We start from the raw sequence: 7,549 nt of genomic DNA on the forward strand, positions 1-7,549 counted from the left end.
CTGGTGGTATCAAACTGCTAACCTTGGAGATCACAGCTGAACATGTACCCACTGTGCCACTCCCGTCCTTACTGTTGAGGAGTTGTGAAATGAAATTTCATCATGGAAGAGAGACAAAACAGAATTATCTGCACAAGAGTGGGAACAAATTCCGAATCTTTGTCCTATCAATGCCGCACACCAGATTTCTCTATTCAGCCACAGAATCTTCCGCAGGTATTTATTACTCCATGGCAGTGAGCTTGGAGGCTGTGTGGTATAGTGGGCTATTCCTTTGGCTGCTAACCATAAGGTTGGTAGTTCAAATCTACCAGCTGCTCTTTGGGAGAAAGATGAGGTCTTCCGTTCCACAAAAGATGTATAGCCTTGGAGACCCACAGGGGCAGGTCTTCTCTGTCTTTTGGGTCACTGTGAATCATAACAGACTCAATGGCAGTGAGTGAGACCACCGGGAATGATTCCTGGTGGCACAGCAGTTCAGCACTCACCTGGTAACCCAAGGTCAGCGTTTATGCTCTACCAGCTGGATGAGAAAAATGAGGCCATCTGCTTCCATAAAGATTGACAGCTTCGGAAGCTTATGGGACAGTTCTCAGACAAACCACATTCACTGCCATTGCCATGGAGTGGATGCTGACTCAGTGACCCTATAGGACAGGGAAAAACAGCCCTGTGAGTCTTCAAGACTGTAACTCTTTACGGGAGTTGAAAGCCCATCTTTCAACCCTGTCCTATAGGGCTGCTCTTCATCAGAATCCACTCTACAGGAAATTGTTGGGGAGCAGGGGTGGTTGTTGTAAAGTTCAAGGCCTTATGCAACTGCTGGCTATGGTAAGCACTGGCCCTAAGGTGGCTATGGAAATTGTAATTAATTCAAATGAAATGCAAATAAGTGTTCAGTTCCTCAGGGGCACCAAAGTCCTGGGCTGCCCTACTGGACAGAACTTCTGCAGAGACCCTCCAGTGCATGAGAGGGCCCTTTCAGCCAGTGTGGCTACAGCCAGGAACCCTCCGCCAACTCCTGGGTCGCTGCTGGGTTTCTAGACAAAACAGGTAGCCCAGGTGGTGGAGAGGGTTCCTCAATGAACTGCCAAGTTCAAGGGTAGCTTGAGGGAGGAAGATGAGGCTGTCTGCTCCCTTCAAGATTTAAAGTTTCAGAAACCCAACAGGGCAGTTCTACTCTTCGCAGTGGGGTCAGTGCGAATAACAATTGACTCCATGGCCTGGAATTCACTTTTTAAGGTTTTCAACAAATAGATTCAGCAGTGTTGGTAAGGGTTGCCATAGGGTACACTGCATTAATAGAATTAGCTTAACAGCTATATGGGGATCCCGGGCAGCATAGTGGTTATGCATTGGCCTTCTAACCATAAGATCATGAGTTCAAAACCACCAGCTGCTTCCCTGGAGAAAGATAAGACTTTCTACTCCTGTAAAGAGTTACCCACTCCACAACTCACAGAGGCAGTTTTACCCTGCTGTAAGGGGTCACTGTGGGTCAGAATTAACTGGGAGGCAGTGATTTTTAAAAATAGAACAAAACAAATATATAACATTTCAAGGATTGTTTTTTGTTTTTGTTTTGATTGTTTATTTTTAGCTAGACATTGTTATTTCCCTAAGCCTCCACAATCTTGAAAGGATGTGTGGCTTTGCTGCTTGAGCCTGTCCAACTGTATAAAGTGACAAGTGTCAAAACACCTGATGATTTGAGGACCCTATAAGGCCCTCAAATACTCACTGCCATCGAGTCAATTTTGACTCGTGATGTTATAAGACAGAGTAGAACTACCCCTGTGAGTTTCAGAGACTCTCTGTGGGGGAGCCCTGGCAATGTAGTGGTTGCACATTGGGCTGCTAACCACAAGGTCAGCAGTTTAAAACCACCAGCCACCCCAAAGAAGAAAGACAGGGCTTCCTACTCCCATAAAGAGTTACAGTGTCTGAAATTCACAGAGGCAGTTCTACCTTGTCCTATGGGGTCTCTATGAGTTTGCATTAATTTAATGGCAGTGAATTTCTATTTTGCTTTTTAAGACCCTGGTGGACTTTAAACAACCAGGTCAGGGGTTCAAACCCATCAGCAACTACGAGGGAGAATGCCGAGGCTATCTGTGCCCATAAAGATTTACAACCTTGGAAATCCTATACAGAGTTACTTTGAGTTGGAAATCACTCAATGGGAGTGGGCTCAGGAAATTTTAAGGAGCCCTAGTGCTCAGTCTGTTAGGTGCTCAGCTGCTAACCGAACCACTGGTAGTGTGAACCCACTCAAAGGATGAGGATGTTTGTTTCCATCAACATTTACCATCGTGGAAGCCCTGTGGGCCAACTCTCGTAAAACAAACCAACAAAACCTTCCAGACTCACTGTCATCTAGTGGATTCTGACTCGTTTCAGTCCTGTTGGACAGAGTAGAGCTGTCTCTGTGGGTTTCAGAGACTAACAACTCTCTACAGGAGTAGAAAGTCATCTTTCTCCCACAGAGCAGCGGCTGGTAGATTCAAACTGTTGACCTTGTGGTTGGCAACCTAACTCAGAACTTACTGTGCCACTAGGGCTCCTGTGGGGCAGCTCTAAAAGGATCCCAAGGATCTTGATGAGCTCAGGTTGAGAACAACCTTCGTGTGGTTAGCTCTTCTGAGATGCGAAAGTTGCACACAGATGCTAATACTTAAATCTTCGAATAAGTACGGATGCAATGGTATTTTAGTCCATTGGTATATGTTATTTCGTATTTGTTTTATTAAAAGCTGGTGCTGTTAGGCAATAGCACCCTGTACTATGGAGTAATTATTGTTTGGACTTCAAGGCACAAGGAATGCACTTGCTTTGTTGTGGGCAGGGGGCTCTCCTTAGACCCCCCCCGGAACACGTTCTCCTCCTGGCACTCCCCTGAGAAGGGTTTCCAGGAATTCCTGCTGTAGGCTTTCCAGTCAGTGGGCAGCGGCTTCTGCATGACTGAATGTTGCACAAGCCTCATTGATCTGGGACTCCTTGGAGCTTCAGAAGGAAGGGAAGGGCGGGGGCAGTCACTGTCTAGGCTGAGCAGAGTTCTCAGGCCTCCAGCAGCTGCCTCGCTGGTGAGGATGCTGGAATGCAGATTTCCAGGCCCACTCAAAATGCCCTGAATCTGAGAAGAGATTCTTTGAAGTCTAACTGGAAGGGTCAGCATTAGGATCTGGTTGGTGGAGCACATACTTTGCCACTTGAGGAAACCCAGAAAACACCCAGTGTCGGGTCCATTCTGACTCACAGTTATACTGGATAGGACAGACGACAACAGCAGTCCCTGAGCAATTTTGAGGCTGTAAATCTTTACCGGAGCACGTGGTCTCATTTTTCACCCACAGTGCAGCAGCTGAGTTTGAACTGCTGACCTTGAGTCTAGTAGTCCAACTTGTAGCCCACTCTATCACCAGAGTTCCCCTGAGCATTTGTCTAAACCAAAACAAAACTCACTGCCATCAAGTTGATTCTGACTCACCATGACCCTGCGGGGCAGGGTAGAAGTGCCCCTGTGGGCTTCCGAGACCGTAACTGTTTTCTGGTATGAAAGCCTCCTCTTTCTCCTCAGGAGTAGCTGGTGGTTTGGCATTGCTGGCCTTGCAGCTAGCAGCCAAGTGCACGACCAGTACCCCACCAGAGGCCCTTGGGGCCTGACTACAGTCCAAATAAGAGCCTGGTGTTGCACTGGATGAATAACCACAAGGTCTGTCATTTGAACCCATCTGCAGTGACACCCTGCTTCCTTAAAGAGGGCAGTTTTGCAAGTGATGGGCCACTTCTATGTCCCCCAGGGTCACTGTGTGGTAGAACCCACTCAGTGGAAGTGGATTCGGGTGACTGGAAAAGGAGCGTGGGTGTTGTAGACACTCTCCCTAACCCTAACCCTAACCCTAACTGGTTTGAAGCTACACAACAGCTCCATACAGGAAATGGCCTAGTCACCTGCTTCCATGATGGTGACAGCCGGGAGAACCCTCGGGAGCAGTTCTTCTCTGACAGGAGTGGGAATGAACTCACCTGGCACTTGATTGTTATTGCCATTGAGGCAGTTCAGAATCACTGCAGCACACACACACACACACACACACACACACACACACACCCCGCCCTCACCGGTGTTACCAGATTGCTCCACAAGGTCTTCCTGGCTGTAATCTCTATGGACACAGATCACAAGGTGGGCATACCCCCCTGCCTGCTCCTCTCCTCCCCAGCTGCCTTGAAGCCTTGGTAAAGGTGGAGTGATCCCGGGGCTGACTGGGCTGCTGCAGGGACAGGGAACAATGTTGAACACAACAGCTCTATGGACAACTCAGGAGATGAAGCTTTCTACTCCTGAAAAGATTTACAGTCTTGGAAACTCACAAGGGCCATGCTACCCTGTCCTGTAGGTTTGTTATGAGTCGGAAATGACTTCATAGCAGTGAGTCTGCTTTCTGGAAGGGGCAACTGGTTTCCAAAGCTGATTGAGCATGGAAATCACCTGGTGAACTTCAGAAAGGAAGGAACTCAGGGCCCATCCCCAGAGACTCGAAATTAAGTGTCTTTGGTATGGCCAATCTATTAAGAACTTAGAAAACTCCACCCTGACAACGAGAATATGCAACCAAATTTGGTAACTTTAACCTCTGCATGTCCTGCTCAGAACATCTGTTGGGAGGAAGAAAAAAAAAGGGTGCTAAGCAGTTTCCTGGATGGTTCCAGGCTATCTGTCTGGGGCTCAGGGTAGGTTTTGCCCCTCGTCTGGGCTCATCAAAACCTAAACTGTCAAAGTCTGGGCCCAGATTTATTGACCTGTTCATACTGTACGTATCAGGGAATTCCCTTCTGCCAATCTGCAGCATCAAATCTGGGCTGGGTCCAAGTTACTGGGGTCATACTGCTGAAGGAAAGAGAGCTTACAGCCAACCCTCAGGGAGCTTACATTTCACTGTCATTTTTACTGCTCAGTTCAGCCAATGACCTGTTGGGTCTTGTTGTTGGTATGTGCCATTGAATCGGCTTTGGGGTTGATTCGGACTCTTAGAGACCCCACATGTGCAAGTCGCTTCCCAAGTGGTGACCTTCAGATGGAGGTCACCAGGCTTGTTTTCTGGGGCACTTCTGAGTGGGTGCTGTTCTAGGGATCAAAGAGACCCCCAATTCAAACATAATTTAGTGACACCCATTTATAAAGTCGCAAACAGGACAAAGACAAGTCATCCAAATCGGGGAGGATTCACCGCCACATGGAGAACAAGGACACCATCTTTAATCATGATTGGTGGCAGGTCAGTTCATCAGAGTTGGAGGTGGGACTCCGGGTGTGGGAAAGGCACCATGATTAGGACACGCACACAGTTATAAATTGGAGAAGCTTACAAGATGGATTCAGGGCCCTCAAATGGCCTTGGTCTGAGGATGACTCAGGACCATGTGGCCCTAGCATCCCAGGGTCCTTCCAGGGCACACCAAGCCAAGTTCCTGGAGGCAAAGCTGGCCAAGTGAGTCACTCTGCCAGACCAAACCTCTTTTACATTGCTGGTCCATGGTCTGAAAGAATTCAGTGGAGGCTGAATCTATGTGGAGACTCAAAAAGGACATATGGCTCCCCCTGTACCATAGCCTTCTCCAAGTCTAGTGCTCTAATAGAGGTCAAACCACCCACCTTAAGGCTAGTAACTGATCGCCATCAAGTTGATTCAGACTCATGCTGATTCTCTGTAGAGTTTCCACAGCTACGAATCTTCTTGGGGGCAGTTAAGCTCACTGTTCTCTTGCAGAGCAGCTCCTACGTTTAACCCAGTGACCTAGTAGTTATCACCGCAATGCCGACCTACCAGTGCCATGAGAGGCTTGCACCGTCACCATTTGAACAACCTGAACCACATGTGTATCTCTTCCCTCTCCTGCACGCACACACACACACAACCCACACAAGGCACAGAGGACGGCTTTCAGCCTCATGCGTATCTCCCTCTCATCCCCGACTGCAGTGACTAGAGGCTTTTTTTTAAGTTCAGTGGAATTCCCAGGGATCTTCACATGAACCCAGATAAAAAGTGCAATGCTGTGTATGAGCACAAGGGGCCCTGGTGGTGGGATGGGTTAGGTGTAGGACTGTTAACCACAGGCCAGCAGGTAGAATCCACCAATCCCTCCACGGGAGAAAGAGGACACTTTCTGCCCCTTTAAAGTTGTACAGCATCAGAAACCCTGTGGGGCAGTTATGCAATGGCAGTTACGTTTTAGAGAGTTGAATGTATATGTGCATGAAAGTGGTCAGGTACATAGTCGTTCAAGTTGGGCTGCCATGGCAAGGTCAGCAGTTCGAAACCAACTGCCTGGAGAAAGATGGGGCTCTCTCCTCCCATAAAGAGTTCCAGTCTTAGGAACCCACAGGGGCAGTTTTACCCTGTCTTAGAGGGTCACGAGGAGTCAGAATCAACTCAATGGCAGTGGTTTTTTTGTTGTTGTTTTTAGGTCTTTTGTTTGTTTGTTTGACAGTAGGTTATGTGTTGGGCTGCTAACCACCACATCAGCAGTTCAAATGCACCAGCCATTCCTCAGGAGCAAGAAGAGGCTTTCTACTGCCATAAGGAGACACAGCCTTGGAAAAACACAGGGGAATTCTATCCTGTCCTGTAGGGTTGCCATGAGTCGGGATGGACCCAATGGCAGGGCATTTGAGTTGTGATTCCAAACAGGGTGGCAGGCAGAGTTGAAACTGACCAAGGGCATCTGGTAGCTCCCTACCTTCCCACCCCCTCCCTTTAGGCCCCATTTCACATCTTCCTTCCTTTCTCCAAAACCTTTCTGCTCTACCAGGGAAGAGTGCAGGGCTGAGCCCTCCGGACCAGAAGTGGCCCTCAGGGTAGTGGGACGTCCATTGGAATGCAAATGTGTCGGTGCAAATGTGTCCAGATTCCAGGAAAGTGCTCGCCCCTCCAGCCCGCTGCCCGGCTCCACCCTGGCCCTTGCTGGCTTTTGTGTCCGGTAAATAAAAGGGAGGCGACCTGCTGGTCTCTTTGGAGGAGTCGCCGCTGCTGGGGACCTTTCGAAGCCTGAGGGTGGGAGGGAGGGAGCTTTGGGAGCTGAGTTCTGAAATCCAGAAAAGGGCTGCTTATCTTTTACTCGTTTTTGCCGAGGCTTCTAGGGGTTTATTTTTTTTTAACATCCTGCTAGAGCAAGGGGATTGATGGTGATTTCATGGTCTTTGTGGGCCTCCCTCCCCTGTCCTTTTAACCAGTCTTTTCCGCCCGAACAGCCGCTGCCGAAAGCTCTAAGTAAGTGTGTTTATTCTAGACCTTGTCCAAAGCCATGCGCCACAGGCCGGTCCCAGAGGCTAAAAGACACCCAGAGCTGGGGGAGGTGGGCGGGAGCGCGTGAGTTTCACCAGGAAACTAACAGACCGATTGCCTCCAGGCAGACCCCGTGGTTCCAGCTGATGGTCCCCAAACGTCCCAGCCTGACTCCTGCGGGCGCCCAGCCGCCTCCAGCCGGGAGGGTCCCCGGGCCGGGCCGGGCCGGGCGCGGGCGGGATCCTCGGTGGCGTCCAGCT

At 49.3% G+C, this 7,549-nt stretch overlaps 1 protein-coding gene across 1 annotated transcript in view; it reads left to right on the forward strand.

The window, feature by feature from the left end:
- Positions 1-7,549, forward strand: part of CTNND2 (catenin delta 2) — an 840,020-nt gene that overhangs the window by 389,088 nt on the left and 443,383 nt on the right. The window lies entirely within an intron of this gene.

This window comes from Echinops telfairi, unplaced genomic scaffold (assembly GCF_000313985.2).
Source record: "Echinops telfairi isolate 266 unplaced genomic scaffold, ASM31398v2 ScPeMD7_7469;HRSCAF=8507_1, whole genome shotgun sequence".
NCBI classification, from domain to species: domain Eukaryota; kingdom Metazoa; phylum Chordata; class Mammalia; order Afrosoricida; family Tenrecidae; genus Echinops; species Echinops telfairi.